This window comes from Mastomys coucha, unplaced genomic scaffold, assembly GCF_008632895.1.
Source record: "Mastomys coucha isolate ucsf_1 unplaced genomic scaffold, UCSF_Mcou_1 pScaffold1, whole genome shotgun sequence".
NCBI lineage: Eukaryota > Metazoa > Chordata > Mammalia > Rodentia > Muridae > Mastomys > Mastomys coucha.
The window spans coordinates 69877596-69888272 of record NW_022196891.1 but is presented as its reverse complement, the minus strand read 5'-3'; the positions used below and the strand labels follow the sequence as shown (position 1 = coordinate 69888272).

The window sequence follows — 10677 nt, the reverse complement described above, 5'->3', positions numbered from 1 at the left end:
TGTGTACCTGGATCTCAGAGTTAGGACTGGGAAGAAGAGAAGAGCTAAGACGATTACTCTAGGGAGAACATGACCCTAAGAGGCCATGCCGACACCCTTCTGAGTGGTATCTCCACAGCTCTCACGTTGCACATCCCCGCTCAGAAGTGTGGACAAGATCACAGGACAGTCCCAGACTGGACTTTGACCAGCTGACAAAGCCACGCTCCAGGCTGGAGTCCGACCTTCCTCAGAGGGACCAACAATGCTTAGAGGACAGGGAACTGGACAGAGTCCAAACATCTGCTGCTTTTGATCTTAGGGTGGCGCTGCCCCTACCAGACGAAATGGTGGGTCCATGAGGACTCACTTTGAAGCTCCTCAGAGAGTTAGGAAAGGGAGTCTTGGGTGTGTAAAGAACGCCCACTTCAGTCTCTAAAATCGGAGTACTCCTCCCAAATGAGCACGCACAGAGTCCTGCCTGGGTGCAAAGAAGACAGTGCCTTGGATCATGCCTGGGGCTGAGCCCTCTGCTGGCTTCCCCAAGACCAATGGAGGGAAGTCATGCCTTTGTTTCAGAAGGTCCTCAGAATGGCAGGGACACAAGCATGTCCTAAAGGAGCTCATAAGCAAGTAAGAAAGACAGGATGTCCCCTCCGACATTTGCCATGTATGAGGTACCCTGGGAAAAGTCAAAAGTTGAAAAGATAAAACAAGACGGTTGCGCAGAAAGAGAAACAAGAGCATGGTAGTTTTCAGGCAAGTGGATCTTGGTAAGGCTCGTGATGGCCAAGAGCAGGTAGAAGAGTGAACTCGGAGACAAACTGCCCTCCTTGCATGTGTCCCCAGGATCAGACTCAGGAAGAGATGGGGTTCAAGGAATGGAGGTGGAAAAGGCAGAAAATGGCTTGAATACTGTCACTGGGCATCTCCGTCTGGTGCTAACAGGCACAGAAGGGGCAAGATAAAAAACAAACAAACAAACAAAAACAAACAACACTGCTCCACGGCGACAGGGTCAAACACAGAGCACTGAAGGGAAGGAACCTAAGAGAGAGGCCAGAGTCAGGAGAGCCTCCATGGAGGCCATCGTTAGCAATTACTGATGAGATTGACAGGCGATCATGATCAGAGGCGAGAAGCAGAGAAGGGCACAGGAGCCAGCTGAAACGGAAGAGATGCTAAATGAAGGGACCAAGAGACAGGCCAGGGATGAAGCTCAGCTGCGGAGTGTGTTTGCCAACCTCCCTCAGCACCACAGAAAGCCAGGCCCAGAAGGAAATGCAGTGACACCTCCGAGATTCGGAAGTTCAAGGTCATCATTGCATACACAGCGAGCTTCATGAAACCTCTCCCCACCACACACACACACACACACACACACACACACACACACACACTGTGAGAGGGCTCATTAAGTAAAGTCCTTGCTACATAAACATGAATGAATACCCAGCGCCCACATAAAATGCCAGGCACAGTGAGCATGCCTATAATCCCAGTACTGACGAGAACAGAAAGATCCCTGGAGTTTGCTGGCCAGTCAGTCTGGCCGAAATGGTGAACTCCAGGTTCTCAATGAGAGACCCTGTCTTAAAATACAAGGTAGACAAAGATTGGGGAAGACACCCAACATCAACCTCTGCCCTCTACACTCATGCATCTGTCCACGCACACACGTCCACAAGTGAACACATACATGCACCATACAAAAGGGAGGGGAGACAGGGCCATGTCCGGGAACAGAAACACAGGGTGATAGATCCCTCCCATGTGGAGGGACAGAAATTGGTATCACAGGCTAAGAAGCAGAGCTGGGTAGGAATGGGAGATTATCTAGGGGAGGGAGTGGTACTCAACAGATCAGTTACTCAATCTGAAGGCAGAAAACCTGGCACAAATTTCATGGGAAGAATGGGCTGTTGGCATGACATGGGACCCCTGTGCTTAACTTCTCAATCATTCTTCTGCCTTCCCAGATCTAGGGCGAAGTCTCAGAAAAACCGCCCCGGAGGGCTGGGCCTAGTCCCAGGAGCCGGTAAAGATGACGGAGTGGAAAGACTTGGAGGGTCTAGAGAATGCCACCAGCCAACTACACCTTACACGCACCACCCACCTCCTAAGGCCTTTACAAATATTGACTCTTTTAATCCTCACAACTATTATTAGCCCCGACGACGAACGCGTGAGGGAAACTGTGTGGTTATTCACTGGGAAAACGAGGACTTAAACCCAGCAAGGAGGTCTCCAGGGTTGGCTGTGCTCTGAACCGCTGTGCGTATTGTCTCTCAGAGTGAGATGGTCACAAGGGTTCCGCCGCCGTCCGTGAGAAGTCTCATGGCTTCACATAAGCTCTGTATTAGCTAGGGCGAGCGTCACAGCTCCTCTCAGAAGCCTTCATGATGGGCTATTTTGTCTGGACCTTTTTATTTTATTTTATTTTATTTATCATGGAGGGCAGAGTCCCATATGTACCTGAGTGCATACAACCTATGTGTGTAGGTGGCCAGAAGAGGGTGTCAGATCCCTTAGAATTGGAGTTACAGATGATTGTAAGCTGCCATGTGGTTTGGGGACTGAACCCAGGTCCTCTCCATAAGAGTAGCAAGTACTCTTAACCAGTGAGCCTTCTCTACATAGAGCTTTATACATACATACATACATACATACATACATACATACATACATACATACAATTTATATACATACATATAATCACCAGAAAGAATGTCTCCTTTTCTTTCTCAGTTGTCATTTCATATGACGTTTCAAATGAGGAAGGCTTTCTTTTTACGGGGTGTCTTTCCTACTAGAGCCTAATCTCGTTCCCTGTTTGTTTGTTTGTTTGTTTGCTTGCTTTGTTTGTTAGTGGAAGACCTGCAGAAGCGCCATGTATTAACCCAGTCGCCCGGAGCCCCCACTTCTTCAAGCTTCTCCTGCAGACGACACAGCTCCTCTCTGACCTCTCTCCCGCATTCCAGAGGCAGCCCCTCCCTTCCCCACCACCTCAAATCCTGGGCTCCAGGCTGGCAGACACCCACAGGAGGGTTGCTCCCACAATCCTTTTCTCTTTGCCCTTTCAAGGTTCTGATGGGGGGGGAGGGTGGAGAGCGGCCACCCAGGACGTACTCTCTCTATGAAGAATGGTACAAACATGGGCACTAGTCTCTGGCTTGGGGAGCTAACATCCCTTGGCCTCGGACTGAGGTGGAGAGATGAATGCAAGAGCTCCCCATTCTCAGGAGTGGATCTAGGCAACTGGCCTTCATTCTGTGCTAAGATAGTTGGAGTCCAAAACTCCCCTTCCTGGCCAGTCTCCCTTCAGCTTCATCCCAATGGGGTGGCTCGTGTTAGTCTTTCTCTCTACCCCTTCAGGGCCTCACTACTGTCCTGAAAGGCTTGGCCCCAGCCTGGACAGTAGCACCAGTCAGGCAAGGGAGGAATCTAGGCCGGAGAAGGGAGGGAGAGTGAAGGGTTTTGTTGTTGTTTGTTTTTTGGGTTGTCTTTTCTTTTTTGGTTTTTTGATTTTGTTTTGTTTTCTTTTGTTTTGTTTTTTTCCTCTCATCCCTAAATAATTTTCTGCAGGAAAATTTAGGGACGCATATCTCTTTCCCTCTTCATCAATGCTTCAGGCCTCAACCCATCTTTGCATCTTGTGTACACAAACCCAGCCTAGGATGGCCAGAAATCTCCCTCATGGAAATGGGCCTTGCTACACGACCCACCTACCAAAACCTTTGGAACTTTGATGCCACCATTCCCAAGCGCAAAGGAAAAGAATGTCATTCGAGTCCACCCAGATCTAAAGGTCCCAGCCTCCGTGGTCCCTAGGGGAAAGAGAGAGAGGAAGGTACCCGGGTCTTTTGCCAGCCACTTCCCTTCTAACCCAAGCCAGCAAAGATGAGTATAAATGAACTCAAGCAGAGTACAGGGGGCCTTAGAGAGAATTTGGGAGATGTCACATTATCTCCCACATAAATATATGCCCCCCCCAAGATATATGAGCACATGCTGGAGAGACGCTATCCCCACCCCACCTCAGGGTAAGAGAAAGCAGTAGGATTCTGCTTTAGAGCTACACAAGGAATGGGACCATGCCACACACCCCCGTCACCCCCCCAGTCAGTGGAGTCATTGCCATCTGATATCCACTGAGACAACTTGGCTGCTCTGGGCTCTGGCTGGGGGCTGGGGGGGATGGCTCAGAAAACAGCAGGTCCTTTCAGGACCCAGGTTGGCAAGGGCTTTGGGAGGCTGGACTGGCCCAGATCACCCCCTAACTCCCCCTCCTTTCTGCCCTCTCTTGCCACCACCACTAAAGACTGGGCTGGTGGGTGGAGGGATTGGCACCGCCTGGGTCAAGCCTACTGCCTCTGCAGTCCAGCCCTGGACCCTCTCCCTGGCACGATGCCTTCCCTGCCCCCTCTTCCCTCTTTCCTCCTTCCTGAAGAACCAGCTATGAGCCAGGACACCTGGTTCCTTCTAGATTTGGTCCCCATACTCAGACTACCCCCCGGGGACCTGACAAACCCTGAGCTTTGGCAGAGGACAGAATCCCCATCATTCCAGGAACATATTCAAAACTCCTTGGAGATCAGGGAAAAGTGTTCAGGATGAAACTCAATTGAGCTCATGGTAACTGCCGGCTCATGGCGCCAGTCTCTCAATGCCCACTCTGTGTCCTTCCACATAACCCCGAACAGGAGGCTCCCCAAAGCGTCTGTTACCATCCTCTTCTGCCCTCTCGGGCTACCTAAAGCGGTCCATCCCATAGGTAGAAAAACATTTCAAACACCGCAGCGAGGGCAGTCTGGCCAGAAACCTCTCATCAGAATTTGTATTGAGAAGCAACCTAAGCAGGCTTTAAGCTTTGCCTTCCCTTGGATCCAAATCTGTCCTTATTTCTTTACACCCTCACCTCTCGGTCAGCCTCAGTCTGCCCAGGGCACTTCAGTTACTGGAATGAAATCCCGAGATACCAGAAGTCCTACCCCCACATTTGTTTTCCTTCCCAGGTTTGTCCTTCTGGCCATTCTGGGCCTCAGGTCTCCTCCCTAGAATCAGTTCTGTCCTAACACAACTGCCCTTGGTTAGTCTCTGATGGAGGAAAAGAGAGAGAGGGAGAGAGGACCCCTGGAGGATACATTCATAGGCCTTAACCTACCCTGACTCTAGAAGAAACAGCTTCTCCTGCTGGGATTGTCCTTGTGAAGCCATTTCAGGGATTGGGGGATGTCCGTAGGAAGGGATGTCTCAAAGTGGGAACCCAGAAGGAAATGGAGAAGATGGTCCCAGGCACATCAGGTTGATGTCTTATCTAATGTTTGCCTTTCTCCCCATGTGTAAACAAACTGATGCTCAGAAGATCGTCAATGAGTGTCACTGCGTGAATGTCACTGTAAGGGGGAAGGCTGGAATCAGGAGTAACCTATCTCTACTGGGAGCAAGAAGCAGTATCTCTATTCCTGTGTGGGTGGGTGCAGGCTTATGTGTGGTAATTAATTACTCTAGTAACCAGATGAGCCCCATGCACCGGCAGGTCTGCCAAGTGTGATAAGGAGGCGATATCATGGAAGCCCCTTTCTTAGATGGAAGACCTGAGGTGACTAACGTGGGTAAAGTACCCTTGATGAGGGGCCCTTCCCAGGAAAGTCCCCTCAGAACTGCCAAGAATTAAGGAGGGAGACCCGGATTTTACTGCTGAGGTCCAACCAGCTTTCGCAGGGACCAAAGGATTAGGGGGACCCGATGTCGCTAATTGGATAGGACCCAGCACTCCTTCATCAGGGCTAGAGTCTTACCTTGGCTCGGAGGTGGAATGGCTACTCTGATGAATCCCGGGACAGCGGGACAGATGAACAGACGGGGCGGGCAGGAGTGGCGAGCGGAGCTGTGCGACAGGCAGGGCCAAGACTCTTAAACCCGGAGCTGGAATCAGATAAGGGTTTGTCCGGGGGCCGGGGCCGGGGTCGGGCCGGCCGGGGGCAGAGTTGGGCCGGGCCGGGCCGCCCCCTCCCTCTGCAGTGCTGGAGCCAAACTTTGTGTGAATGGAGAGGCCGGGCGGGGGCCGGGGGAAGGAGGCGGGGGGGGAGCTTGGAGCTGGCCAATGGCAGAGCGGAGCGCCAGACTCGAGCCTGGGGATTGGAGAGTTTTGGGCAAGGGGCGGAGCTTAGGGGATAGGAAGCGCAAACCCAGACGTATTAGGGTGCAGAAACACCCAAAGAACAGAGATCCAGACAGAGTCCGGGGGAAAGAGAGATGAAGAGACGATACGCGTAGCGATAGAAGCCGAGCTGGCAAGATGACAGGGGGAAAGAGAAAGAAGAAAAGTGAGGCGGCAGTGTCAGAATAGAGGAACCAGGACGAGGGCCGCGGGGGCGGGACTGGGCCCCAGTTAATGAGGTGGAAATGAATTCAGGACGGGCTGCGACTGGGACCGAGACTGTGGCAGACTTGGCCTGGGTTCCTGGGGCTACAGGGCTTTGGCATCCCGTACAATTTCTAAGTTATTCGTTGTTCCCTGTGTAGAGAGACTGCGGCGCGAAGTGCAAAAGAGGACCAAAAACCATCTTCACCTACAGCAACTTCTCCTGCAAGGAAAAATAAGCCGCAGTACGGTGCAAAGTGTGGGAGACATCCAAAGCTGTGGAAGAAGAGGGAAGGATCATTCTACTTAGGGGGTTCCCCACAAATGTTCCAGGAAAGAGATGATCGTGGGGATGCAGGAGGCCCAGGTCCAAGGAGATGGCGGGAAGAACACTGATGGCAGAGGAACTGCCATTGTGAAGGCCTGAGAGGACTCAGAAGTATACGTCAGCTTAGAAATAGCATCAAACTCTTCCCGTCCACTATGTCCCCTCACCAAGGACTGCTCTCATTATCTGAATCTGTTTTGAGTGATTTGTACCCACTATATGATGCATGACATACACTAAAGAAGAAAATAAAGACGCCCCACTTTTATTAACAGACATGGAACCATATATCAATAGACCGTATTACTTACCTACTGTGTTAATATAAATTCAGGGTTGAAAGCAGGGAAATGATATATTTTAGTTTAGCTTAAAACTCTCAAAATGCATAAGATGAATACATGTGCCTTTCGAAAATCCCTCTTTGGGGCTGAGGGTGTTGTAGCTCAGTGGTCGAATGCTTGTCCTGGGTTCCATTCATCACCATCACAGAAAGAAGAATGGGAGGGAGGGAAGGAGGAAGGGAGAGAGAGGGGAGAGGAGGGAGGGAAGGAGAGAGAGAAGGGGAGGCAGGGAAAGAGGGAGAGGGAGGAAGGGAGGAAAGAAAGAAAGGAGGGAGGGAGAGAGGGAAAAACAGAGAAGTAGGCAAGGAACCCCTCATTGGCCAAGGAGAGAGCTGGCTAAAGGCTAGTTCTTAGAAGCAAGGCTTGTTCAAGAAGTAGAGAAGACCCAGACTACATAAGTATATGGTTGGTTGGTCGGTACATGATTAGCCTGGAGTTTCTATAGGTAATGGAAAGCAACTGAGAGTTCTTGGGCAATGAAGATAAAAACCATATGGAAGCTGGGGGAGATTAATCTGGAAGGGAGCAAGATGGTTTGAGTCTGAGGGGAAACAGGAGGCAATTAGATTAGATAGAGAGCAGTAACAATAATGTGGGCATGAAGAGCCTGGACCAGGGTACCAAAATCCAAAAGAAAAAACTCCAAAGGACCAACTTGGTGTGGTAAGCAAAGAGAAAGTCTTCAGAGATCACACTGGTTCTGGACCCTACACCAAGCCAGGAGAACTAAGAGATCACTGAACCTCAGGGAGCATCCAGCCTGTTGAAGAAACAGATGATGGAGGCAAAGATGGGGGGAGTCAGGAGCTGAGGGGGTGGGTGGAGGTCAGAGACGGAGTCAGGAGCGGAGAGGGAAGAAGAGGCAGTCGATCAACAGTGGCTGCCAAAGCAGCTTTGAAGCCATGACAGCCAGATCATTCTCAATGAGGACCATGCATGGTGGAAAGACAGACCGACCCAGACCGAGGAAAGCATGCACATCAAGGACTACAAGGAGAACCCCTAAGAAGTCATAGTGGATGGGCAAAAGAAAATGGGTTAAGAGAGCAGGCTGTCAATGAACCAAGGAAGGAAGGACGGACAAAGAGAGGAACTTAGGACAATGTCAGTTGATGCAGAAAGGGAAGAATTGGGTTTGATGATGAAAAAGTCATTGGTGGCATCTGAGAGCATCTTTTTTTCTTTTTTCTTTTTTTCCTTTCTGTGAATCCCTGTCTGTCCTGGAACTCGCTCTGTAAACTACCCTGACCTTGAACTCAGAGAGGTCTGTCTGCCTGTGCCTCCTGAATGCAGGGACTAAAGGCATGCATCACCCCTGCCCAATTTCAGAATAGTGACCCAAGGGAGGACCAGATTACAAGGTGCTGCACTAGAAAGTGAGAAAACATTAACAATTAGCCCTTTAAGAACTTTACTTAGAGAGGGAAAAAAAAATACAATGGTAACCAAAGCGGTGGACCAGGAACTATCTTCCAGCCTGTTTTGTCTTTTCAGATTTCTGTGATCTTCTGCTTGTAGAGATGAATGGCTACAGTAAGATGGTCTGAAGACCTGGTGGTTTAGGCCTGCAATCCCAATTGCTTGGGAAGTGGAAGCAGGAGGGTTGCAAGCTCAAAGCCTTCCAGAGCTACAGAATGAGTTCAAAGCCAATGTGAATAACTTAGCAGGTCTCACAGTCTTGACATTCAGAGATAGGGAAGATTACGGGGTTAGGCTCAGACTACAATATCAAATGAAGAAGGAACACAGAGAAGAGAAGCCAAAGAGCTGTCGTGGTTTATGAAATCGTTACCAGACATTTATCATAAATTTATTATTCTTCCAAAACTGTTACCCAAGCATTTGGCATCAGTCACCACCTACGTGTCAGCGACTCTAATCCACCTGGACATAAATTTCAAACTTAGTCCAGTGTAGGACATCTTACCCACAGGAGCGCCTCTTTATTCCAATTCACGTGACTGTGTCACCATCACCCAAGCCGAAACACAGCAGTCATCTCAGCCTCCTTGGTCTTCTCTACTGGCAACAACTCCATCCTCTAACCAAAGCATCTCCCACTGAGCACTCCCTCCTGCCTCTCTCTCCCATCATCCCTGCTGCAGTCTACAGCAGATGCACCTCTCGGCAGGGCTCCTGGAGCAGCCATCTAGAGCCTTATTCCCTCCAGTCTTTCTACGCTCAAATAATGCTTCAGCTCATGAACTCCTTTAGGTAAAAAATAATTAAGGCCAGCAAGATGGCTCAGAGTTAGGTAAAGGTGCTTGCTTGCCAAGCCTGATGACCTGGGGTCAATCTCCAGTACTGATGTCATAGGAGAGACTCAACTACCAAGAGTTGTCCTCTGACCTCCACATGTGTGTGGTGATACAACCCACAAACACAGACACACAGAGACACACAGACACACACAGGCATATGCACAGAGAGAGAGAAAGAGAGCCAGCCAGCCAGACAGACAGACAGAGACACACAGAGAAATGTAATTTTAAAAAAAAGAATTAATCCATACTCTTTAGCATAGAACAGAAGGTGTATTATTACCTGGGCAGACGCCATTTTGCCCTGTCTTCCACACATCCAAATCTACAGCTGCTTCCTCCTCTAACACCCATGGTTGTTAAATCTCGTGTTCTCTCTCTGTATCTTGATCCTTGCCCTTTGGTCACACAGTGACCTAAGTCACTGAGTGTTGTGCAAACTTCTTTTTCTTTACCCCTGTACTCTCTCTGGAGCTCTACTTACCTGCAAGGAATTAACGCCCTCACGTGACAGGCCCCAGACTGAACCCATCCTCTTTTCCACCCCTCACCAAGTTTGGGAATGCTCACAGCTTCCCGATGTCTGTGTAACTCCTGTCAAGCAGATTGAAACCCTGACATTACGTCTCGGTCTTCATGCTCGCCCGTGTTCCATTTTGTGCCATGACAATTCAGTCACCAAGTTCTGTTAACTCTTCCTTGGTTCTCTCTCTCTAGAACACACATTTCCATTTCTACGGCCAGAATCATAAACATTACCACTAAGCCAGGACCTGACCCATCCCTCACCCTTCTCTCCGGTATCAAAGGGAGACAAACTGTTTTCATTAGAAATGTCCTACAATAAAACCTAGAATCGAAACCTTGAACAAAGTCGGGTATGGTGGTATACACCTTTAATCTCAGCGCTCAGGAGGCAGAGACAGGAGACTCTCTGGAAGTTCGAGCCTGGTCTATATTACCAGTTTCAAGCCTGCCATAACCAAGGCTACATAGCAGGACCCTCTCAAAAAAAAAAAAAAATCAAAAGCCTCCCTCTACGGTCCAGGCCCCTTTGGTCCACATTCAGAGTTCTCCTTTGAAGGGGTGGTGGGAAGTGAGAATGAAGGGCAGACAGAAAACCCATACCCTGAAGGAGAAAAGATCTCTGGGTAAGCTCCTTCCAAGCAGAGAAGAGAAGCCATCTGGTGGGGCTCAGTGTGAGGGTAAGGTGGCATGAGATGGAACTGGGCAATTGGAAAGAGTTAGGTATCGTAGAACCACAGGGGGTAGGACTGTGGTGGCTTCTGTGGCATGGTGATGTTCTCACTCAAGAGTGACTTAAACTCCTGGGTGGCACATGCCTTTAATCCCAGCACTTGGGAGGCAGAGGCAGGCGGATTTCTGAGTTTGAGGCCA

The 10677-nt window shown here is 49.7% G+C and overlaps 1 protein-coding gene and 1 long non-coding RNA gene across 3 annotated transcripts in view; one reads left to right on the top strand and one right to left on the bottom strand.

Annotated features, from left to right (window-relative positions):
• Kcnj10 (potassium inwardly rectifying channel subfamily J member 10) overlaps positions 1-6024 on the bottom strand; it is a 33679-nt gene extending 27655 nt beyond the window's left edge. The window contains exon 1 of one of the 2 annotated variants that reach the window (XM_031390075.1): positions 5781-6024. The gene's annotated coding sequence lies outside the window, so the exon portion shown is untranslated. The remainder of the gene's footprint in view (positions 1-5780) is intronic. The other variant, XM_031390085.1, reaches the window with a different exon arrangement.
• Positions 6025-6183: 159 nt separating this feature from the next.
• LOC116071101 lies at positions 6184-7014 on the top strand. Its single transcript, XR_004110706.1, has 2 exons — positions 6184-6308; positions 6508-7014. It is a non-coding gene; the product is annotated as an uncharacterized LOC116071101 (long non-coding RNA).
• Positions 7015-10677: the final 3663 nt, after the last annotated feature.